The 24,829-nt window shown below is 52.7% G+C and overlaps 1 protein-coding gene across 1 annotated transcript in view; it reads right to left on the bottom strand.

Moving 5' to 3' along the window:
* The window catches only part of MRC2 (mannose receptor C-type 2), a gene marked incomplete at its 3' end in the record, with an annotated part of 72,455 nt that extends 60,638 nt beyond the window's left edge, over window positions 1–11,817 (bottom strand). The window contains exon 1 of the mRNA XM_080712331.1: window positions 11,697–11,817. The remainder of the gene's footprint in view (window positions 1–11,696) is intronic.
* Window positions 11,818–24,829: the final 13,012 nt, after the last annotated feature.

The raw sequence follows: 24,829 nt of genomic DNA, 5'->3' as shown, positions 1-24,829 counted from the left end.
TAATCCCAGCATTCGGGAAGCTGAGACCAGAGGATCGCGGTTCGCGGACAGCCTCAGATACTTAGTGAGGCCCTCCGCAACTCAGTGAGACCCTGTTTCAAAATAGAGAATAAAAAATAGGGCAGGGGGTGTAGCTTTGAGGTAGAATGCCCCTGGGTTCCATCCCCAGACCCGCAAAAAAAAAAAAAAAAAAAAAAAATATATATATATATATATATATATATATATATATATATATATATATATATATGTGACTGGGGTGTAGCTCGGAGGTAGAATGGCCCTGAGTTCCACCCTGCAAAAACAAACAAACAAAGAAACAGGCTGGGGGAGGGCTTGGAGGTGGAGTGCTCCTGGGCAGTGTCCTTCCACACACATATGAAGTATCAATCCTATTACTTGGGTATGATTGGCTATATAGAAAAATGTCTTTGTTTTTAATTGATGCATGATTAAGTAGTTAGATATAAAATATCATTTCTATAACTGCCTTTTTGTGTATCTGTGTGGTATTGGGTATTGAACCCAAAGCCTCTGAACTACCCCCCCCGCCCTATTTTTTGGGGGTCTCACTAAGTTGCTGAGGCTGCCGGGAACCTCCTTCAATCCTCAGGTCTCAGCCCCCAAGTACTGGAGCTGCAAGTATGCACCTCCAGTTTCTGATCCTCCTGTCTCGGCCTCCCGAGTCCTGGGATTACAGAGGTAGACCGCCGCACCCAGATCAATTGCTTCTTCTGTTGAGGGAACTTAAAAATCAAACCTAAAAATGAAGTTGGGGAAATCTGACACTTTTTATACTGTTTCACATTTCGGAAGGACTGCTCTCCTAACAAGCTCCAGGAAGACGGGAACCACCCTTGACCCTTGGCTTGTCTGCCACGGTGTCCTCGGCACGGAACTGTGCCGGCACGGAACATTGTGCCTGGCCCATCGCCACTGCTCAGGAAAGAAAACAAACCAAAGCAAACAGCTGACCGAGTGGATGAATGTCTGTCTGTCCAAGATGAGGCGGGCCTCTTCACGTGCTTGCGACCAGTGTGCGGGCCTGGTGTTGGAAGGCTGCCTTGGGGTCATGAGACTTTTCTTAGACTTAATTTCACGCACTGACATTGGCCACAGATTGGTCAGTTAGAACTGTCACTTAAACAGAGCATCTTTGAGTTTCCTATTTGTTTGGCTGCTGTGGAGAGCAGCTCTGTGAACATTTTCCCCCCGTGGGGTTAATACCTTATAAATTGCCAAAAGTAGAATTACCAACTCAAAGCAACTCAAAGGCTATGGAGTCTTCCAGTTCTAGTTTGTTACGTATTGTTCAAGAGACTGAAACTTGAAAAACGGAAGTAATTTACGGTTTCTGATCATACCTCCTGGTTTCCTAAGAGCTCTGACAAGATTGGGTTTTCTGCTGCTACTGGTTTAAGTATTTAAAGAAAGCTAATTTCTTTGATTTCTAGTGTCTGTGCGCCTTCTACGTGACAACTTTCCATCTGAATTTCTTCAAGTGCAATCAGCTATAAATGGAAACTAAATTTCTCTTTTTCTTTTTTTTCTTGGTGGGAGTCCTGAGGGTTGAACCCAGGGCCTCACACATACCAAGTTTGTGCTTTAGCACTGAACCACAATCCACCCTCCAGGTTTTCTAATTGCAATCCACTTATCTCAATAACATTTAAAAGAAAAACTTGGAGCGGGACGTGGTGGCGCACGCTTGTAATCCCAGCATTCGGGAGGCTGAGACCAGAGATTGCGGACAGCCTCAGCTACTTAGTGAGGCCCTTTGCAACTCGGTGAGACCTGTTTTCAAAATAAAGAATAAAAAATAGGGCAGGGGGTGTAGCTCGGAGGTCAAATGCCCCTGGGTTCCATCCCCAGACCCGCAAAAAAAAAAAAAAAAAAAAAAAATTCTGCTGGATGTGGTAATATATGTCTGTAATCCCAGTATTTGGGAGGCTGAGACAGGAGGATCACCGGTTTGAGAACAGCCTCAGCAACGCTCAGTAACCTAGCAAGATCCTATTTCAAAATAAGAATCTGAGTGTGGTAGCACATACCTGTAATCCCAATACTTGGGAGGCTGAGACAGGAGGATTACAGGCTCAAGGCCAGCCTCAGCAAATCAGTGAGGCCCTAGGCAACTTAGTGAAACCCTGTTTCAAAATAAAAAAAGATGAAACAGGGCTGGGGGTGTAGCTCAGAGGTAGAATGCCTCTGTGTTCAACTTCCAGCACCAAAAAATTAAAAATAAATAAAATAGGGCTGGAGGTATAGCTCAGAGATAGAATGCCCCTGGGTTCAATCTCTAGTACCACAAACAAATAAATAAATGTAAAGATTTCTTTTTCCAGTAGAGTCTTGTTTTAATGTCTCACATTAAGTTATTTTAACAGTTTAAGTCTACTTTCAGAATTTATTCTGGCCCATTGGACTTCTTACTGTTTATTTTAATTCAATGCCATATGGTTTCCATGATTGAGACACCATCTGAAACGCGAAAGGTCAACTCTCCTTTCTGCCTTTCTGTTAAAAACAAAGAAAGAAAAGTTCTTTGGAACAGTTTGCTTTCTTTTTTCATCTTGATAATTTTTTTTTTTTTTTGGTGGTACTGGGGTTCCTGGAAGCCCTTCTACCTCTGGGCTACACTCCCATGGGCTACACTCCCAGACCTATTTTTTATATATTTTTTGGAAACAAGTTCTCTTAAGCCAGCACGGCTGGCTTCGAACCTGCGCGATCCTCCTGTCTCCGCCTCCCAAGCGCGGGGATTACAAGCGTGCCCACCACGCCCAGCCATCTTGATAAATTTTTACTAAACGCCATTTTATTGAAAGTGTTGAACCTGTGCAGGAACTAATGGCCCTGCCTAGAGACGGGGCGTAGCTCAGGCTGAGCACGCACACTGGAGGCCCTGGGTTTGCGTTCCAGCCCCAGAAACAGAAACTCCTCTGCCAGAAAGCCGGGCGTGGTGGCGCACGCTTGTAATCCCAGCATTCGGGAGGCTGAGACTGGAGGATCGTGGTTCACTGACAGCCTCAGCTACTTAGTGAGGCCCTCCGCAACTTAATGAGACCCTGTTTTAAAATAGAGAATAAAAATAGGGCAGGGGTGTATCTCGGAGGTCGGATGCTCCTGGGTTCCATCCCCAGACCTGCAAAAAAAGAAAAAAGAAAAAGAAAAACCTCTGCCAGGCTGGAAGCGGTCCCACCAGGGGATGGCAGCGTCAAAATCCCAGCTGAGGGCAACTGGACACCTCAGGTGCAGCCAGGCCCAGAGGCCTGTGGGAAGCTGGCTCAGCTGGGGAGAAGGGGAGGCTTCCCAGGAGCACAGCAGGAGGCTCCTCAGGACACTAACTTCAAGGGGTTGAAATAAAGGGAAGAGGCCAACCACAGAAGGCCTCTCCTTTTAAATCCAGCAGGTTCCCAATTTATCAAGCTGCCTCGCGAGATCACAAGTCAGGCAGCCAGTGCAGCTCTGGACTGAGGATGGAGGGTCTTCCAAAATGCCATCAGCCGGGAAAGGGGGTGCCTAACTGTAATCTTTGCAGCTTGGGAGATTGAGGCAGGAGGATCACAAGTTTGAGGACAACCTGGGCAGTTTAGGGAGGCCTTGTCTTTAAAATACAAAGTAAGCCAGGCGTGGTGGCGCACGCTTGCAATCCCCGCACTTGGGAGGCGGAGACAGGAGGATCGCGCAGGTTCGAAGCCAGCTGCGCGCTGGCTTAAGAGACCCTGTTTCCAAACAAAAATATAAAATAGGTCTGGGAGTGTAGCCTGGAGGTAGAAGGGTTTCCAGGAACCCCAGTACCACAAATAAAATAAAACAAAATAAATACAAAGTAAAAAGTGTGGAGGGTGTAGGTAGAGTGCCCCTGGGTTCCATCCCCAGAACTGCAGAAACAAAACAAAAACCACAGTAGTAGCCCACGGTGGCACACGCCTGCAATCCCAGTACTTGGGAGACTGAGACAGGAGGATTACAAGTTAGAGGCCGGCTTCAGCAGTTTAGTGAGCTCCTCAGCCACTTAGTGAAATTCTAAAATAAATTCCAAAATAAAAAATAAAATAAGGCTGAGGGTGTATAGGTCAGAGGTAGAATGTCCCTGGGTTCAACCCCCAGTCCCACAAAAATACAAAAACAAAAACAAAACAGCACAGTAAATTCTTCTGTGGAAGAATTTATTCCATTTATGTATGTATGTATGTATGTATGTATGTATGTATGTATTTTTTGTGGGTCTAGGGATGGAACCCAGAGGCATTCGACCTCTGAGCTACACCCCCTGCCCTATTTTTTTATTTTTTATTTTGAAACTGAGTCTCACTGAGTTGCAGAGGGCCTCACTAAGTAGCTGAGGCTGTCCGTGAACCGCGGTCCTCCGGTCTCAGCCTCCTGAATGCTGGGATCACAAGCGTGCGCCACCACGCCCGGCTATTCCATTTATGGAATACCAAGAACAGTTCAGAAGAATGAAACAGGTCTGTAGCCTGTCGTGGAAAGATCTCTAAGAATACTTACTATAAAACAAATACTCTCACAGAACATTTAGTGGGTATTTGTGTGTGTGCATACACATGAATGCAAGGTCACACCACAGGCTAGTGCTTGTGGCCACTGCATGGGTATGGGTTGGGGGGTGATGGCACATTTTAAAATCTTTAATTAATTTTTTTCCCTGGGGATGGAACCCAGGGGCATTCGACCTCCAAGCTACACCCCCAGCCCTATTTTTTATTCTTTATTTTGAAACAGGGTCTCACTAAGTTGCAGAGGGCCTCACTAAGTAGCTGAGGCTGTCTGCAAACCGCAATCCTCCGGTCCCAGCCTCTCGAATGCTGAGATTACACGTGTGTGCCACCAAGCCGGGCTAATTAATTTATTTACTCTGTGTGTGTGTGTGTGTGTGTGTTGCTGAAGATGGAACTCAGAATCCTGGCACGGTGGTACACACTTGTAATCCTAGTACTTGGCAGGCTGAGGCTGAGACAGGAAGACCCAGGTTTGAGGCCAGCCTCAGCTTTTTGGTGAGGCCCTCTACAACTTAGACCCTGTTTCCAAATAAAGAATAAAAAATAGGACTGGGGGTGTAGCTCAGAGGTAGAATGCCCCTGGGTTCAATCCCCAGAACTGCAATGATGAAAGAGAAGGAGGAGGAGGAGGAGGAGGAGGAGGAGGAGGAGGAGGAGGAGGAGGAGGAGGAGGAATAGAAGTAGTAGTAGTCATCGTCGTGGTCAGGGCTTCACACGTGCGAGACCAGGCTGTACCACTAAGCGACACCCGCAGCCCATGTTCTTTACACGTTACTTCTGTACGAACTGAGCTGAGCACGCGTCATTACAACTGAGGCTGTCAATAGCATCTGCACTGTGGAGATGAGGTCTGAGAAAGGCCACCATATTTAGTAATTAGGAGCCTAATTGCCCTGGCCTCAGGGAAGCAGCAGGCAGCAGGGCGAGGCGCCCAGGGCAGGAGGCGGCTGTGTGCTGGCAAACCTTGAGTTTAGCTCTAAAGAGCTCCTGGGCCCACCCTAAGAGAGGGTGGCACTGGGCGTCAGTGACAAAGAGGACGGAAGGGAGGTGGCGGTGGCTGGGAGGTGTGAGGGGTCAGGAAGAGGGTGGGATTTTTTCTTAAGATTTACTTTCAGAAAAGGTATGATTACTCTGAGACATATACATAAGTTAGCATCAAAAAGTAATTGGTAAATCAGGCATGGTGATGCACATTTTTAAACCCAGTACTTGGGAGGCTGAGCCAGGAGAATCACAGGTTCACAGCCAGCCTCAGCAATTTAGACCCTGTTTCAAAATAAAAGAATGAAAGAGGATTAGGGGTATAGAATGCCCCTGGGTTCCATCCCTAGTACCACACAAAGAAAAAGAAAGAAAGAGAGAGAGAGAGAAAGGAAGGAAGGAAGGAAGCAGTCTCAGTAACATAGTGAGGCTGTCAGCAACTTAGACCCTGTTTCTGAAATAAAAAATAAAATAGGGCTGGGGATGTAGCTCAGAGGTTGAATGCCCCTGGGTTCAATTCCCAGCACCACAAAAAAGCAGGGTTCTGGGGGGTGTCATTCAAAGGTAGAAGGCACCTGGGCTCAATCCCCAGTATCGCTAAAAAAAAAAAAAAAAAAAGTAATAGGTTAGCTGGGTGTGGTGGTAGACGCCTGTAATTCCAATAATTGGGAGCTGAGACGGGAGGATCACATGTTCAAAGTCAGCCTCAGCAATTTAGCAAGGCCCTGTTTCAAAATAAAAAGGTCTAGGGGTGTAGCTCAGAGGTGGAATACCCCTTTGTTAAAAAATATTGAGGACTATGTTTTATCATTTTCGAGTCCACTGTTCATCAAGTTTTCTCTCTCTCTTTTTTTTTTTTCAGGTCTGGGGATGGAACCCAGGGGCATTTGACCTCCAAGTTACACCCCCCGCCCAATATTTTATTCCTTATTTTGAAACAGGATCTCACTGAGTTGCAGAGGGCCTCACGAAGTAGCTGAGGCTGGCTGCGAACCGCGATCCTCCGGTCTCAGCCTCCGGAGTGCTGGGATTACAAGCGTGCGCCACCACGCCCAGCTAGGTTTTCTCTTCTTAATAATAATAAAAGCGATAATTCACTATTATTATTCTCTGTTTGGTGCTCAGTAAGGTACAGGACGCGTCTCATCTGTATGCAGTTCTCACAATAAGGGAGGAATTATTGTTTCCATCTGACAAATGAAGTCGCTGGAGCCTCAGCCTGAGGTCGCACAGCTGGTGAGAGGCATCCATCCCGGGCTCAGAATCGCCTTCACACGCACCCGAGAGGAGGGAGCGCAGCGGCCCCTCCCGCCTGGTCTGCAGGTGAGGGGGAGGCTTCCAGGTGAGCCCCGCGGAGAGAAAAAGAGGACCCGCCTCCCGGTGCTGGGATTTGCCACTGTAGGCGATGGCTGGGTGCTAGTGTCCCTTGAGTCCAAAAGGAATAGAGGGGCGTGCTCAGAATCCTTGAGACTTGGAGGCAGGATCCAAGGTAGACTGGGAGGGGGCTGGGCTCCCAGGCAGGGCGCAGCCCGCACGGCTGGGGGGCGCCACTGGGTGGGGGCGGGGTGCCGGGACCCAGGGACCTAGGACATGGCTGCGGGTTCACAGCCTCCTCCTCTCCTCCTTTTCCTTCCTTCCCTCTGTGTGTGTGTGTGTGTGTGTGTGTGTGTGTGTGTGTGTGTGTGTGTGTCTGGGGATGGACCCCAAAGGCATCTGACCTCCAAGCTACATCCACTGCCCTACTTTTTATTCTTTATTTTGAAACAGGGTCTAAGTTACAGAGGGCCTCACTAAGTAGCTGAGGCTGGCCATCAACTGTGATCCTCCTGTCTCAGCCTCCCGAATGCTGGGATTACAAGTGTGCGAAACCACGCCCAGCTTCCTCTTCTATTTTTTTTTTTATACTACTAGAACTGAACCCAGAGGTATTCAACCTCTGAGCTACATCCCTGGCTTTTTACTTATTATTATTATTATTATTATTATTATTATTATTATTATTATTTTGGTGGTACTGGGGTTCCTGGAAGCCCTTCTACCTCCGGGCTACACTCCCAGACCTATTTTTACATTTTTTGGAAACAGGGTCTCCTAAGCCAGCGCGCGCGGCTGGCTTCAAACCTGCACGATCCTCCTGTCTCTGCCTCCCAAGCGCGGGGATTACAAGCGTGCGCCACCACGCCCGGCCTATTTTTTTGTTTTTTTAAGTAATTACTTTTTATTTATTTTTCTCTTTCTTTCTTTCTTTCTTTCTTTCTTTCTTTCTTTCTTTCTTTCTTTCTTTCTTCTTGTCGTACTGGGGTTCCTGGAAGCCCTTCTGCCTCTGGGCTACACTCCCAGACCTATTTTATACTTTTTTTTTTTGGAAACAGGGTCTCTTAAGCCAGCAGGGCTGGCTTTGAACCAGTGTGATCCTCCTGTCTCCACCTCCCAAGCGCGGGGATTACAAGCGTGCGCCACCACGCCCGGCTTATTTTTTTTATTTTGAAATGAGGTTGATGGGCATCTTGTTACTTGCTGAGGCTTTTCTCAAACCAGTGTGATCGTCCTGTCTCAGCCTCCCAAGTGTGCACCACCCGGCTGTTCACAGCCTTCTTCTGGAGGGGCTGGGGCCAGAAAGCAGGGTCCAGCCAAGCAGGTGGGGGCCTGCACAGCAGGGGTGCAGTGCCAAAGGCCTTGGGGAAAGGGACAGAGGGTCCCCAGGAGAAGATGGGCATGGGCAGGAAAGGAGCCCATCTCCGGTGTTGGGCCCGCTCCTCCTCGGTCAGGCCTCATAGTGCAGGCGCCCAGGGTGCGCCCCAAGAGCTGTGTCACCACTGCAAAGGCCCCCCACCCAGATTTATAGGACCCAGTTACGCAGAAGGGCCCTCCCCAGTCAGGAACTGACCAACGTGGTCAGCAATGTGGGGGCCCTCCAAAACCAGGGACCCCAGCTGGAGCTATGTGGGGGTCAGGCTCAAACAAAGAACAAGCCTTGGGCATTTCTGTTTTCGCTGAATGAATGAATGAAGAGTCTCTGACCTCGGGGAAGCTGGGGTGCCAGGCTGGGGCACCTTTAGTCACTCAGCACTTGCTTATGGACTCCTTGGGCGGGCACCTCAGAGACCCCAGGACACTGGGGGTCCTGGTCCTGCCTCTTAGACCCTGGGACCTAGGAAAACCAGGAACTCCGGCACTGTAACAGGGACCCCCTCAGTCCAGAGACACAGGAAGGCCCATGAGAGGTGTCCAGGGGGCCCGCAGCTCTGGGGACTCTCCCAGCCCACCCTGACGCACCTGCAGCGCTTGGCTGGAGGAGACTCCTGCCGGCTCTGGTGCCAAGGCTCAGCCTCTGTGCCCCTGGCTCCTTTTACCACTGCCTGGTGGTGTGGTCTCCAGCGAATCACCTGGTTACTCTCATCTTTAGTCTTGCAGGGTGTGTAAAAGGGCAGTAAACGCCCTCGCGGGGTGGAGATGCGAGGAGCTGCCGCCTGTGAAGCAGTTGGCACAGTGCCCAGCACATAGATAACAGGCGGCTGCTGTCACTCCATCCCTCCTCCTCAGTGCAGAAATTCAAGCTAGGTGCAGCAGCGCACACCCGTGATCCCAGGGGTTGGGAGGCTGAGACAGGGGGACTGTGGGTTCGAAGCCAGCCTTAGCAACTTAGCGAGCACCTCAGCGCTGTAGCAAAGACCCTGTTTTCAAAATTAAAAAATAAAATAGGGCTGGGAGTGTTGCTTGGAAGTAGAATGCACCTGGGCTTGATCTCCAACACCCCCCAAAAAACTAATGGCGAATTCACATATAGATTCTCTTGGGAAGCTCAAGGAGCTCCCATCGCATCTGGCCAAGGCACAGTACCATGTGGGCACCGGAGGGCCAGGACTTCTCTGGTCTCAGCACATGGGCACCAAACCCCAGGCTCCCCTCCCTGTCCCCTCACCTTGCCCAGGTGAGCCCCTGGAGAATGAGGACCTAGCATAAGCACCACATGGCAGGCCCCCGGGCCCTCGCAGCTGGCGGAGGGCCAGCAGTGGAAGCGAGGAAGACTGAGTTTGGGGGAAAAAAGAAGCTCTGAACTCTGACTCCCAGGGTTGATCTGGCTGACTCTGGAACAAGGGCAAGGACCCGAGGGCTCTAGAGGAAGTTTTCCTCCTGGGGTCTCCTCCCTCCACCAACGGGAGAGCAAGTTCCAACCTGCACCTCATCCCTCTGCTCCCCAAACCCCAGCACCTCTCCAGGGCTCTGCAGCCAGCCTGCAAGTGGCTTCCCCATTTTGGCCTCCCAGGCACCTAGCCAGCTTCCCCCCAAGGGCTCAGCAAGCTCATCATGCCCAGGAGGGCCCAGCCCACCGGAGGCTCCCCTCTGCTTCTCTCCCTGCTTAGCAAACTGGTCCACCCAGCCTCTCTCCAGGAGGCCCCCTCCCTGGGACTGCAGGCAGCTGGGTTCTGCCTCCAGCCTCCAGATGTTAAGCACCCCAGCCCCAGCCCCAGCCTTTCACTTATGGGATGTGTAACTCAAGTAAGTCACCAGACCCCTCCGGGCCTCCATTACCCCCTCTGCAAAATGGATCTGACACCACCTACCTCCTGGGTTATTACCAGGAAGAAGCAATCAGTTGCTGACAAGAAGTTTAGCATGGCACCGGACCCCACACACGCCCTGTTACGTGCTTTGCCTCTCTCCCATAGGATTCCATTTTCCCTGGGGATGCATCCCTCTCTCTCCTCTACCTTCCTTCCTCCCCAAGTACTTGGCCAAGCGCTGAGCAAACAGTGACCGCTCCAAAAATGCAGTAATACACCAATTAACTAAACGCCGCCTTCCAGTGACTTCCAGTGAGCTTTGTGGGGCACTCGCAGGGGCGGAGAGAACCAGCCTTCTGCCACTCCGCACAGCGTTCCTGCCACCCCCAGCCCCAAGGGGGATGCAGTGCCCAGCCTCCAAGCCCACTGCACTTCCTGTGGGTGGCCTGGAAGCCGCCCACAGGCCCCTCCCCAGGGCACCCTTCACCCGGCCGGCCTGCCAAGCAAAGCCCGCTCCCACAGGCATTTCCTGGGCCTGTGCTGCAGGGGCTTCCTCCCAGTGCCCACCTAAGACGGAGATCAGGGAATTCAGCCTAGAGGAGGGATCAATGGAAGTTGGCAGGGCGGGGGCAGGGGGACAGTCCTCCACCCCCGCACCCCTCCAGGCCTGGGCCTCCTTCCTTCCATCCATCATGGCCCTGCGTGGCCCACTCCAGGCCTCCTTGTCCTCCCCACTGGGCCCCTCCCCAGGCACCTCCTGCGCCCTCTTGTCAAAAGCTCCAAGTCAGCACTCTGGCCGCTACTTTGGGCCTGGTTGGACATGGGCAGGGGCTCCAGCATGGCCATTCTCCTGCCCTCCTCCCCGCAGCTCGGCAGTGGCGCAGGGAGGCCTGCCCGTGGTGGGCAGGCGCTGCCGGCTTTGTTTGTCCAGCCTGCAGTCCCAGGTGGGTCTGGAATGCAAGGGGCTCTTCCTGGGGTGAGTGTGGGTCACTTCCCGCTGGGCAGAGGCCTCAGGCTCGCCGGGGGTGTCTGATCCTTGCACAGAGCTACATTCACGGTCCTGACTGGTCCCTTTCAGTCACCCCAGCCCTGAATTAAACCTAGAGCGGGATCGGCAGCAGCTTTACTCCCGCCAGTCTGCAAGGAGCCCATCTTTGCCGGAGAGTCTTGGAGGGGAATCTGTCTGTCCCCACACTTCGCTGTCACCCCTTGAAAACGCAGCAGGAAGAACAGGGTACAATTTGGGGGTTTGTGCAGCTGGCCGGGTTTCTGCCGGTCGAGTTTTTGCATCTTAAGCAGCTCTTAGGGCTCAAGATGTCCACACTGGAGGGGCCCAGCGGGGCTGCACAGTCTCCCCGCGCCCGCCCCGTCTGTCCTCGCTCCTGACGGCACCCAACTGCCCCACGCAGCTCGACTGCAGCGCCGCGATGCCGCGTGCCCCACGCTGTCCTTGAGGGCCGAGTGTGGAAAGGAAAATAGAAACAGCCCGGGAGGAGGAAGGCCAGGGCCCCGCGGGCAGAGGCAGGCGCAGGGTGGCCGGGGTCCCCGCCCGCGCTCCCCTCCCCCGCCGCCGCCACATCTGCTTCCACTCAGGTCCTCCCCTCCGGCGCTCCTCCTCCCCTCCTCCTCTCCTCCCCCGCGCTCCGCGACGCCGACACGAGTTTTAAAAACCCGGTCACACTCGCACACGCCGCGGCGGCGGGGCCGTCCTTACCCGGGGCGGCGGGCGCGGGCCGGCCGAGGCGCAGGCCCCCCAGCAGCAGCACGCAGCGGAGCAGGTGGCCGGGCCGGGGCGCCATCCCGCGGCGGGGCCCTGGGCTGGGCTGGGCGGCCGCGCGGGCCGCTCTCCTCCGGGCTGGGACGAAGTGATGCCTCCGGGGAGGAGGGAAGAGGCTGGCCGGGCGGAGGGCGGGCGGGCGGCGGAGGGAGGAGCGCGGCCGGGAGGAGGGCTGGCGGGGCAGAGGGGCAGGGGAGCGGGCCGCGGGGGGAGGCTGGGGAGGAGGGAGGGGAGGAGGGAGGAGGAGGGAGGGGAGGAGGGAGGAGGAGGGAGGGGAGGCGCGCGGTCTGGGGACGCGGCCCGGGAGGGGAGGGGTCCGCGCGGCCCGGGAGGACCCCGCGCTCGCCCGTGGGCTCCCCGGCGTCTCCCGCCTCGCCTCCCCCTTTGCCCGGGCCGCCCCGAGCCCCAGACGCTGCGTCACGGCCCCGTCGGCGCGGGCGGCAGCGACGGCAAAACTTTCCGCGAAGTTCACCGCGTGGCGGGACCCGGGTGCGAGGGCGCCTGCGGGCCCAGGTGGCCGCCCCGCCAGCCCCGCCGCCCTCCTGCCAAGGTTCCCAGCCGCCAAGTGTCCGCTACTTCCCCGCCCGCCCGGGAGGACCCCCCCTCCCGCCGGTGGAGCAGGGGGGACGGGGGGGGGGGCGGGCCCCAGCTCTTAACTCTGTGCGACCCCCCCCACACACACCGTGTCACCGCCCCTGGCTCTGGAGTGTTGCGCTTTGGGCTGGGTTGGGGCAGCAGCCAGAAACCTGGAGGAAAATCTGTCCACTGGATGTCCCAGAAGACCGACATCATCCCCACTAACTGGCCGGTAGCAGAGGACCAAATGGAAATTTCATAAAAGAGAAGACAGTCCAGTTATTCAGTATTATGCAACAGGTCATTGCAGTGCAGAGCGCTGAATCGGGAGTCAGGATGCTGGAGCCCAGCCCCAGGTCTACCTCTCCATTTCCCGAGCCACCTTGGGAAAGCCGCGTGGGATCTCTGGGCTAAGAGCAGGACTGAGGCATTTGGAGACCCTAAATGCAAAGAAGTCAATGTTCTCCCACCCTCAGCAATCAAATAAAAACACTATGAAGCTCTAATAAAAAGTTTATTGTTTCCGGGGACTTTCCATGATGGTAATTTTTTTAAAACAAGTTTGCCTTTTTTTTTTTTTTTAAATAAGTTCTGCCTTGGGGAATCTTCCCCAAATCTGCAGTGAGGTGCTGGACCAGAAAGGTTCACTGAGCTCTTCCAGTTTCTGCCAGCTGGGATTTTCAGCAGGTATCGGAGCACCCTGAAGGCTCCAACCCGTGAAGCCCCCACGGCCCCTGCAAGGCTCCACTAGCCACCCTCTGGCCCTGAAACACGGTTGGCAGCCACACCTGCAAACCCCAGCCTACCACGGTGGTGTGGGCAGCTTGAACAGGCCTCGGAGCACCAGGCTGCTTTCTGGAAACTTGTGATCCCCCTCGGGACCTGCCCTGTTGGTGTGGTGCATCCTGGGGCCCCTGGCTGCGTGGGGACTGCCTCCAAGGCCCTCCTCTTTGGCCTCCTCGCTCCCAGTCCTATGATCTGCAAGGGATGTGAGGATTTGCCATCTTCGGCTAAGCTGCTTTCGTCTGTCTGCACAGCCCAAACTCAGGGTGCTTCTAGAATGGAGCTGGGTCCTCCCTTCCCCACCAGTCCCAGGAGGGTTTGGCATTCTCCCACTGGCAGAGCAGAGGCCAGCGCCCTGACAGCACCCGAGCGCGAGGAGCGAGTCCACCACTTGCCAGCGCAGGGTCCACTCCGTGCCCAACACAGGAGGTGCCCAGGGTCCTCCACCCACCCACTCACGGGAATCCACAGAGCAAACACGGTTGCAGCCCTAACAACTTCATTTAGCAGGGGGAAAAAATTTGGAGCAGGGTGCAGTGGCGTGCGCCTATCATCCAAGTACTTGGGAGGCTGAGACAGTAGGATTACAAGTTTGAGGCCAGCCTCAGCAACTCAGCGAGACCGTATTTTAAAAAAAATTAAAAAGGGGCCTGGGGTAGAATGCTCTGAGTTCATCTCCATTAATAATAATAATCTCCATGTTCCAAGATGAGAAAATTCTGCTCCAGGGCTGAGGAGCATGAAAACGCACAACACTAAAAGGGAAGAGGTCTGTCCAAGCTGCTCTCTTTTTTAGCGGTACTGGGGATGGAACCCAGGGCATTCTACCTCCAAGCTACACCCCCAGCCCCATATTTTATTCTTTTGATTTTTTTTTTCCCTATGGTACTGGGGATGGAATCCAGGGGGATTCTACCTCCGAGCTACACCTCCAGCCCTATGTTTTAGTCTTTTTAGTATTTGAAAGAGTCTCACTGAGTTGCAAAGGGCCTCACTAAGTAGCTGAGGCTGTCCTTGAACCGTGATCCTCCGGTCTCAGCCTCCTGAATGCTGAGATTACAAGCATGCGCCACCACTTCCCTGCAGAGGGTGCAGCTTCTGGCTCCAGTGTGCCAGTGGGCCTACATGTGGCTCGGATCTCGAGTTCTCAGGGCCACATCTGGGCATTCTCCTGTGGAAAATCCAGCCCAGGCCCCGCTGCTTAAGGACCCTGTTCAGGCTCTGGGGCCAACAGCAGCCACAGCACGAGGGCTGTGAGGCTGGGGTGCTCAGGAGCTCAACACTCAGCTGGCTGCTCTCAAAAAGAGGCCAGCGCCCCTGGTGCCCACACCTCTCCCCTGTCCCATGAAGCCCTGCTGACCAGCTATGCATTACAGGCCTATTATGCACCAGGATAGATGCTTGGAACTTATGAGGTCTCCGACCGCTCCCCGAAGATGTTTGACAAGACAGCACTTGCAATAAGGGAATCAATACTGAGAAATCACTCACTGTCTTTCAGACACTGGCTGGCTGTCAGCCAGCAACCTGGGATCTGTGACTTCATTAAACCACTTTGTTTTGCTGAGTCTGCCCTTGAGTGAAGGAGCAGGGGCCTGGAGTCCGAGGGACCTGAGGAAGAATCCTGCTTCTTCCGGCTTACCAGCTTTGTGACACTTCAGCTCTCTCTGAGCTCACGGGTTTTTTTGGGGGAGAGGAGGATAGTACTGGGGGACTGAACACAGGGTAATTTTGTGTGTGTGTGTGGTGCTGGGGATGGAACCCAGGAGCATTCTACCTCCAAGCTACACCTCCAGCCCCCCCCCCTTTTTTTTGGTGGTACTGGGGTTCCTGGAAGCCCTTCTACCTCCGGGCTACACTCCCAGACCTATTTTATATTTTTATTTAGAAACAGGGTCTCCTAAGGCAGCGCGTGGCTGGCTTCGAACCTGCGCAATCCTCCTGTCACCACCTCCCAAGCGCGGGGATTACAAGCGCGCGCCACCACGCCCAGCTCTCCAGCCCCATTTTTTATTCTTTATTTTGAAACAGGGTCTCGCTAAGTTGTAGAGGGCCTCACTGAGTGGCTGAGGCTAGCCGAGAAACCAGATCCTCCTGTCTTTACCTCCCAAGTACTGGGGTTACAAGTTGTGTGCCACCATGCCTAGCTAACACAGGGGTATTCTACCTGTGAGCTATACCCCAGCCCTACTTTTTTTATTATTATTTTTGTGTGTGGTACTGGGGAGGAACCCAGGGCCTTTTCTACCTCAGGGCTATACTCCCAGACCTATTTTATACTTTATTTGGAAACAGGGTCTCACTAAGTTGCTGGGAGCCTCACTAAGTAGCTGAGGCTGGCTTCGAACCTGCGCGATCCTCCTGTCTCAGCCTCCCAAGTGGGGGTGGGGGGGGATTACAAGTGTGAGCCACCACGGCCCGGCTACTTTTTTATTTTTAAACTGAGTCTCATCAAGTTGCTGAGGGCCTGTTAAGTTGCTGAGGTTGTCCTTGAACCTGTGTTCCTCTGGCTCACGACTCTCACTTGCAAGTGGGGCAAGGATTCCTCCCTTGAGAATGAGCACACGCAGTGCAGAGGGAAGCCAGGTCGGGCCAGAGGGGCTGCTCAGGGAGTGTAGCCTTCAGTGCCTCCCATCTTATTTTGCCATTTGGACATCAAGGGTCTCCCTTACTCCTCACCCTCTACCTGGCCCTCTCTCCTGGCCCCTCCCAACTGCCCTTGAGGTCCACACAGGTCAGGTTTATCAGGATTGGGACCCTGGGTATCAGGAGAGAACAATATAACAACCAGCCTCTCCTGGGCAAACATCTCCATGTTTAACTGTACAAAACATACAAAAAGGTATCACAAAGTATACACAGGCCCAGCCAGAAGAGTCTGCCTGCGCGTGTGGCTGCCCGGCGGGCGCTGAGTGAGTCCGGGCCTGAGTGCTGCGATGAACCGCGTCCCGGCGCTGTCCCCGGAGGCCTGCACGTTTTGGCATCCTTACTCACGGTGCTGGCGGTTCCCGCGGCATTCGCTTCCTCTTCCCTGTTGGGGCTCAGCAGCTTCTAAAGTCAGAGGGTCCCTGGGGAGCGGAGCACCCCTCGCAGGCCAGGTCTACAACCCAAGCAAGACAGGGAGGAAGGTGCAGCTTCCCAGTGGGGTGAGACGCTGGAAAGGAAGCTGCGATTTGGCTAGCTCGGGGCTGCCCTGGTTGATCTCACCCTCTGTACCCCCTCTGGGCCTCCAGCATCACGATTCAAGCTTGAGGGGCTCCACTCAGGCAGCCCACCTGCTCCACAGCACTGAGGTCCCAGGAGGGATCCCGCCAGAGCGCGCAAGAGCATCCCTGCTGCTCACTGTGCAGCCCAGGCGTCTGTTAAGCCAACCCGCTGCTTCTCCCACAGCCACATCGCTGGGACTGGGGGAGTCTATGGCTGGTCTTGCTGCTCTTGGATGGCCCATCCAGAAGTGGGTAGAGCCTGAGAATTCTACCCACTTCCCATTTCCCTTGAACTGATTGCACCTAGAAGGGCTCCTCCTCCCAGCAGGGCCTGAGTCTATGTCCACACACTTTCAGCCCAGGACCTGTATTAGAGGATCGCTTCTGTAAGCTGGGTGTGGTGCCGCACACCTGTAATCCCAGTGCTTGGAAGGCAGGAGGCTGAGTCAAGGGGACTGCAGGGTCAAGACCAGCCTCGGCAACTTAGCCAGACTCTCAGCAACCTAGTAAGAACCCTGTTTCGAAACAATAAATAAATAAATAAATAAAAAGGAGCTGGGGGTGTAGGTCAGAGGTAGAGTGCTCTGGGTTCAAGCTCGTTTCCTCACCCCAACAAAATATAGCTCCTTAAAAAGTCACACTCAAAGCCAGGCGTGGTGGCGCACGCTTGTAACCCCAGCATTCGGGAGGCTGAAACAAGAGGATCGCGGTTCGTGGACAGCCTCAGCTACTTAGTGAGGCCCTTTGCAACTCAGTGAGACCCTGTATCAAAATAAATAAAAAATAGGGCTGGGGGTGTAGCTCGGAGGTAGAATGCCCCTGGGTCCCATCCCTGGTACCCCCCCCCAAAAAAAAAGTGACCCTCAAGCCTGGCTTTTCTCTCAGGGTCAAGAGCCGTTACCTCATAGCACCTTCCAGGAAGCAGGAGGGGCGATATCTTCCCGGGCTAGGAGTCCAAACTGAACTGCAACTCCAGGATTAGGGACACAAACCCCAGCTGAGGGAAGCTGCGGGACCGTGATCAGCAGGACCCTGGCTTAGGCTCAGAGCAAGAGGGCTCAAGGACCAAAGGCCTGCACTGCAGGAGGGGTCACAAAGCTCCTGCCTCCCAGATACCCGCGGGCTCCTGTCTCCACGAGCGCTTGAAGGGTCTGGAGCACGCCGGCCTGTGCCGTTCAGAGGCAGGTGGAAGACAGGAGGGGCCCCCAAGCTGAGCTGAAGAGCCAGTCCCCAGAACTCTCTACTGCCCTGCCCAGCTGGTGGGTGGGTGGGTGGGGGAGGGCGTCACACCACCGTGAGGCCCCCCCAGCCTGGAGCTGCAGCCAGGACGGGGCTGAGCCAGGAACCCAGGCCTCTTCTGGCCACAGCGCTGGCTGGGCTGGTGGCTTCCGAAGCCCCCTCCAATGTCACCCCGGCTGCTCCCTGGCCCCACCTCCATCTCCCCAACTCAGGACAGGCAGGGCCAGATTTTTTTCTATTCTCAGTACTGGACCCATGTGAGAACATAATTGGATCTTTTCTATCAAAGGAATAGCTTAACTTGGACTCCATTTTGTAGAACTGCCATTGAGTGACCTTGTGTGAGCTTCAAGTTTTTGTACAGATAGTGCTGGAGATTGAGAGTGCCAACCCCAGCCCGCACCCCTTCAGCCAAGGGTGTAGATTCTGAGGGGCACTCCCACCAACAGCTCAGGAGCCCGCTGTTCCTGCATGTCTGACTCACTGGTTGTAGAATCCCTTTTTGCAAAAAGTAAAATTTGCCTTGCTGAGCTTTCAAATGTCTTTTCTTACGATACCATAGAAATTTATTTCTGATAGCTGGGCATGGTGGTGTACACTTGTAATCCCAGCATGGGAGGCTGAGATGGGAGGATTGCAGTTCAAAGCCAGCCTCAGCTACTTAGCGAGGCCCTTTGCAACTCTTTTACCCTGTTTCAAAATAAATAAAAAATAGGGCTGGGGGTGTAGAACGCCCCTGGGTTCCATCCCTAGTACCGCAAACAATAACAATTTGGTGGCTGGCATGGAAAAACTGTCGCCAGAGGGTTGCAGGGATTCCTTTCTGGGGAGACATGCCTCGCTGCCAAGTTGCTGGCCACTGCAGGAGAGGAAATATCACCATCCCCTGGTCAACAACCTCCTGGAGCAGAAAGCAGATGGGACGTGGGAGAGGAGACCAGGTAACCCCATGCAGACCAAGGGGAAGAAAATGTCACAGAAAGTGACCAAGTATTTCCTTAGTTGCCAGGCCTGGGTATTTTGCATGATGGCTGGGCGTGGTGGCGCACCCTTATAATCCCCCTGCTTGGGAGGCTGAGACAAGAGGCACAGGTTCGAAGCCAGCCTCAGCTACTTAGTGAGGCTCCCAGCAGCTTAGTGAGACCCTGTTTCCAAATAAAGTATGAAATAGGTCTGGGAGTGTAACCCAGAGGTAAAAAGCCCCTGGGTTCCACCCTCAGTACCACCAAAAGGAGAAAAAAAAAAGAAAAAAGAAATGAGACGGGGTCTCACTGAGTTGCAGAGGGCCCCACTAAGTAGCTGAGGCTGTCCGCAAACCACGATCCTCCGGTCTCAGCCTCCCAAATGCTGGAATTACAAAACCATGCACCACCACACCCGGTTGAGACCCCGTTTTAAGAGGTACAATGTCCTGGGTTCCACCCCCAGTACCGCCAAAAAAAAAAAAAAAAAAAAGAAATAAAAAGTAAAGGTTGCATGGGAGCCAAGTATTCTTCTGTACAATATGTACTGGGTTGGATTTAAGTGTAACATGCTGTGGGCTTCCATCAAACAAATCTGAAAAATCCTGCTGTTGAGGACCTAGTCCCCACCCATGCTCCCCAGTAGTTCCCGCTCAGCCCCGAAGCAAATCACTGCGCCCAACACTGCCTCAAGTCCTGCTTGTCTAGGCTCAAGGCCTCCGGTCGCCTTTCTGACCCTGCTGGGCCTACACAGCCTGGAGCTTCAGCCAGGTACTGGGCTTGCTGCAGCCACTGAGGTACATAGAACCTCGAGGAAGCCCAGGCAGAACCCTGCCTGTTTATCCAATCAGGAGGCTTAGGTGCAGGTAGCTAGCTTCTAGCAGCAGGGTAGGATGCGGCTTCCTAATCTCTAAAACAAAAGGACGGATGGGGTCTCAGGAAACCCTCAGCCCTAATGTTCTGTGAAGCCACACCCCCACTTTCCCACCCAAATTCACTTCCAGCCTGCTCTGCAGAGGCACGGCTGCTTCCCAGACTGGCTAGACCCCCAAGTAGGAGTGAGGGGGAAGGGACATAGGACTGGATCAGGGTGAAAATACACCTCCTGCTGAGAACCCAAGTGCCCAAAGATGGCACTCGGAGAATCCACATCATACAATGTTCAACCTGCAGTCTCCCCGCTAGTCAACGCAGCTTCACTGACTCCCTGTCACCAGACTTTCCTGGGCCTCAGTTTCCTGGTCTGTAAAAGCAGCAAAACGCCAGGGGTAGTGGTGCACGCCTGTAATCCCAGCACTCGGGAGGCCCAGACAGGAGGATCACAGGTTCACGGCTGGGCGCACCAACTTAACAACTTGATGAGGCCCTCAGCAACTTAAGCTGAAAGAAAGAAAAAAAAAAAAAAAAAAGGGCCAGAGGTGCAGCTCAAAGGTACAAACATCCTGGGTTCAATTTCCATTGCCAGAATGGAACTAGATGTTCCCTCATGGTAATGGAGCAACCTGGCAAAGAAACTTCTCTGAACAGCAGAAGTGCTAGAACATTCCCCATGTCCCTCCCCAAGTGGCCGGCAGCTGAGAAGGCTTGTGTTGCACAGGAGGCCACTGCTCCCTGAGGGGTGAGCTGAGTACTGAGTGCTAGCTGGACACTTCTCTCCACACCTAGGGGGCTGCCCCAGGGCCAGGGGCCCGGCCAGTCACTCCCCAGCTGCTCCCTGACCCTCACTGCTGGGCCCCAGCCTGCACAGAGACACACACCCCTTCACCAACTCCAGCCAGTCTCAGGCCCCTGCTGGGCTCCTCCAGCACAATAGCACTCTTGTACTCCCTGCCCCCACCGGGTCTCAGACCTGCTCCAGGCCGGCTTGTTTTCCCAGCTTCTGGCAGGTTCCTCCAACCCACCCACAGCCTCTCTCTACTACACCCTCCTCGCCCAGTGGCGACCTCTCCTTTACTTTCTCCACCTTATCTGCCCAAGAGCTGCAGTCCAGCCCCAGGCCACACACACATACACACACTCTTAAGACTCAGCAGACCCATCTCAGCCAGGTAAAAGGACAATGTGAGAATTCACTTTAAGATACTGAGTTGTTAAGCATCTTGAGAAGCCCATGTCCAAAGAAGCTTTGCCCAAAGGGGTGAACGGTTCTTGGGTGTACTGTTAGGTGCCTGTATAAGGGATGTATCTAGGCTGCCCATAAAGGCAGCCTATGTAAAACAAGTCTCAGAGCTTAGATTTTTATTCCCAATGTAGAAACCAAACAGAACTCATCTCTGTCTTCAGCTGTGTGAGCTCTGAAGAGGCTTGAGGATGGGGTGGTACTCATCAGGTGGGACACTTGCCTAGCTAACACACTCAAGACCATGGGGTCATTCCCCAGCATCAGCCCCCACCATAAGAAAGAGGGCCTATTGCTACTCTCTGCAATGGCCCCACTCTTGCTATGGCAGCTGGCAGGCAGTAGGCAAGACTGGCACCCTTCCAGGCTCACCCCACTTGGGAGTCAGACAGCAACTGCGCTGTGTTCCCCAATGGGAGCCTGCATCAGCATCACATGGAGGTGTAACCAGAGTCAAGCCCCATCTCTGGCTTCTGACCAATGTGCTGGGGGCCTGGGAATGTGCTTTTCAATCCTGTTTTCTGGCGATACTGGCTTCTTTGAGAACCACTGGCCTACAGGATGCCTCTCCCAGTCTCAGCCGGAAGCAGTGTGGAGCCAGGGAAAGGGGAGACCACAGATCTCCTAAGAGATGACCGTTGAATCTCAGGAGAGGGCAGTCTCTGGAAAGGCCTGCTTCACCTACCCAAGGCCAAGGGGGCCTCTGACACTGTGATCAGAAGGTTCTGAGCCTCCAACTCATGAGCTCCATGGCCAGCTCTTTTACTAACGGGGCCTGTGATCTTTTTAAAATCCATTTTGAATTCCCATTATGAACTTTACCTACCTTGTCTCTATTTCTTATTCCCACAATGTAAAAAGCCATTCCTGAAGCTTGCAGAAGTGGGATTTGAACCCACTAATTTTAAAGTCTTAACTTCTGAGTGATTCTGCCTTGGGAAAGGAAAACAGCTTGAGCAGTTTGAGTGAGGAGAGGAGGAAAGAAAAGATGCTGAGAAAGATAAAACCACCAAGGGGGGCCAAGTCAGCTGTAAGCCCTGCCTTCTGAGCAAAAGGAAGCCAACGCTTGCTTCTAGCTCTAGGATTCTATGAGATAACTATGTTTAGAGAGAACCATTTTCTAAATTAAGAAACATAAGCACTCCTTGACTACTAATCTTCTTAGCTGGAAGAAAACCTGTCCTTCCTAGACTAGAGGAAAGGAAGTAACAGACCCCTGAAAAAGACAGCTGTGTGCCTCGGCGCCACAGCAGGGGAGGGTGCGCCGTAATTTGGGTGATTCTCCTCTTAAAGCCACCCATGTCTCAAGGAAAGATGGACTCGTTCTCTGGAATGGAAGAACTGCATTCCATCTCTTTCTGGGCTTCCCCTATCCTGGTTGCTGCTGGTTCCCACAGAGGTGCAAAAAGTGTTTCTTGAATCAACACATTTCCATGATGCCTGCAATGTCCGGGGGACTCTGCAGGCTGCCGGAATCCCTCCTTTACACCCTTGATGCTAAGAGCCATGTTTAAAGCTGGAGAACTACATTAAAATCAAGAGGCTGGGAAAGTCATTTTCTTAAAACTTACTTTAATACCCCCCCCCCCATTGAGAAAGGCCAAAACAGTCTGACTGGGTTTAATTACAAAGTTAATACACATTTTTTGTCATTGTGTAATGTAAATCAACATGTGGCAGTAAGGGACTATCCTTGGAGAACATGAGACCCCTCTCAACAAGGTCTTTCGCAGAGACCCCACTCAGTGCCGCTGACTCCTTCCAACATTGGGAAAGGGTCGGTGCTGATCCACGCGGTGCAAGACCAGGCAGAGAAGGCGACATGGTGCCCTTCCTCAAGATGGGGGAGAAAAGGCAGACTGACAAGTCAATCCTGAGCTTCACGGATAAGCCCCAGGAAGAGAGAAGGGAGGAAGTCAGGAGGAAGGAATAAAGACGCACCTTTCCCCCTCAATCTTAAAAATAAAAAACTGTAAGGTCACTGGAGAGGAAGAAAAAAAAGGCACAGAACTGAGTGAGTTTAAACATGGCACATCTCTTCCCACAATGGGGAGACCATCTCTTCAGCACACCACTCAACCTGTGAGAGCCCAGGGCTGCTTTTACTTGGCAGCTTGAAGGCAGTGGTTCAAACACACACACACACACACGCATGCACACGTATATAATAAACGTCAGTAAGTATTTCTTTTCATTTTCTGTGTGTGTTGCTGGTGACTGAACCCAGGGGCATTCTACCTCTGAGCCACATCCTCAGCTCTATTTTATTATTTTGAAATAGGGCCTCACTCAGCTGCAGCAGCTGGCCTCAAACTATGATCCTCCTCTCAGTCTCCTAAGCACGGAGATTACAGGCGTGTGCCACCACACCTGGCACCAATATGTATTTCAACAAAACAGTCTAGGCACCAAGCCCTCTGGGGCTGACTTCTTTCCTTCAGAATTCCACACGGCAACATCATCTCTCAGTTCCTAACACTCCGCCTTTCTTTAAGATTGCCTGACACTGAGGGAGACTGGGCAGGCCCAGAAAGCAGACAATCCTGGAAAATGTGTCAGCAGTGACACTTTTTTCACACGCAAAAGAAACACGAGAGTCTAAAGTTATTTGCGAGCTCGCTGCCCTTTCTAACTCCCTCCTGCCCAGAGATCTCACAGGCCTGACTGCTGCATCTTTAAGTATTTCTGGCTGAGCCCGCCCTCTTGCCACATCTGTCAGTAACATTCCAAGCTGGACGCCACATGTTGGCTCTGGCCTCCCCCCTCCTGCAGAGCAGCCGCTTCTCAAGGGCACGGTGGGGCCGCGCGTCTCCCATTTCAGCTCCATCTTCAGTTGATCACATGTCTCAGAAACAACTGAATGTTTTTAAAAATTAGTTCCAAAAGAACGTCCATAGCTGAAATGCCTATTTTCCTTAAGATGATTTTAAAAACTCCACTTGATAAATGTATTAAAGTGAGTTAGACAAAGTGTGTGTGTACATGCACACATAGCTACATACACCAGCACACACCCAAGTTTATAGGACTGGGGGAAGGTTGTTTCCTACCAAAAGATCTACCAGAGGAAAGCTTATGTGCTGATCAAGTTTTAATAATGTGGTTAACAAGAAATGTACACCATTTAGCAAGCACACAGACTGTGGTTAGGAACTACCGATCCCTGGAGCATTTGGTGTCCCAGCCCACTTTCTGCCTATCTTTGGAACAGTTTCGATAGTTACTACATTCAGAGAATCCAGGAGGACTGCATGGACAGATGAACCTTTATTTAAAAAAATAGCACTTCAAATAAATTAAAAGGGACAACCGTCAAGTGTTCAAATTGTGAAGAAATAGTTGAAAACCTAGAGACTCGGAGCTGCAGTCTTCCAGCCTCATTCTTTGTCCCACGGCAGGAGCCCGCGCCTGGCTCCCGCTCCCTTTCTTTCCCCATTGAGACGGGAAAGTGATCGCAAGCAGGAGGCCAGCAAGGAGAGAGCTGCATCTGACTGGAATGAACACTGCCACGTACTTGCTAATACGGGTTTCACTTATGACCAAATGTATTCTTCAAAAATAAAGGGGGGGGGGAACGCTGCGTGTTTTTAAAAATTGAAATTATTTAGGGATAAAACACTAACTCTAGTGCCTTTAACGGGCAATAGCAACTTTTTTCCTCCGAAGTCAAACACCATCCCCAGCTGAGCCTCTGTGCTACAAGCTTTTCAGGAGATGTTACCTAAACTTTATTTAAAGAAAAGAACAAGTTTAAATATAGACACGGGACTAGCCCAGTCTGCATTTTCAAGTCCACATTCTTCATCTGAAGCACTGCATCAGGGACCCCCCTGAGTCTGCATGTTTTCAAGTTCACAGTACATGGAACCAGTTTTTCTTTTTAGTTTTTTCCTCACTCAGAGCAGCCACACACAGAGGCTGTTGACGCCGGAACCTCGGGCGGGGCCTTTTCCTACGAGGCCTGGCCGGAGCTGCCCGAGGTTTCTCCTCAATGAGAATCGATGCTGTCATGCTCTATGGATGGGAAAAAAGCAAGAAAATAAAAGCACCTGGTACAGGTTTCATGAGATCCATTCAGATTCGCTATGTTCCAAACCCGCGGCTGAATGCTGTTTGTCCACATTGTGTGCTGAACAGTTTGTAGCCTTGGAGTTGGTC

The sequence above is a fragment of the Muscardinus avellanarius genome (genome assembly GCF_963383645.1).
Source record: "Muscardinus avellanarius genome assembly, chromosome: 16".
Taxonomy (NCBI): domain Eukaryota; kingdom Metazoa; phylum Chordata; class Mammalia; order Rodentia; family Gliridae; genus Muscardinus; species Muscardinus avellanarius.
This window is presented reverse-complemented; position numbering and strand designations above follow the sequence as displayed.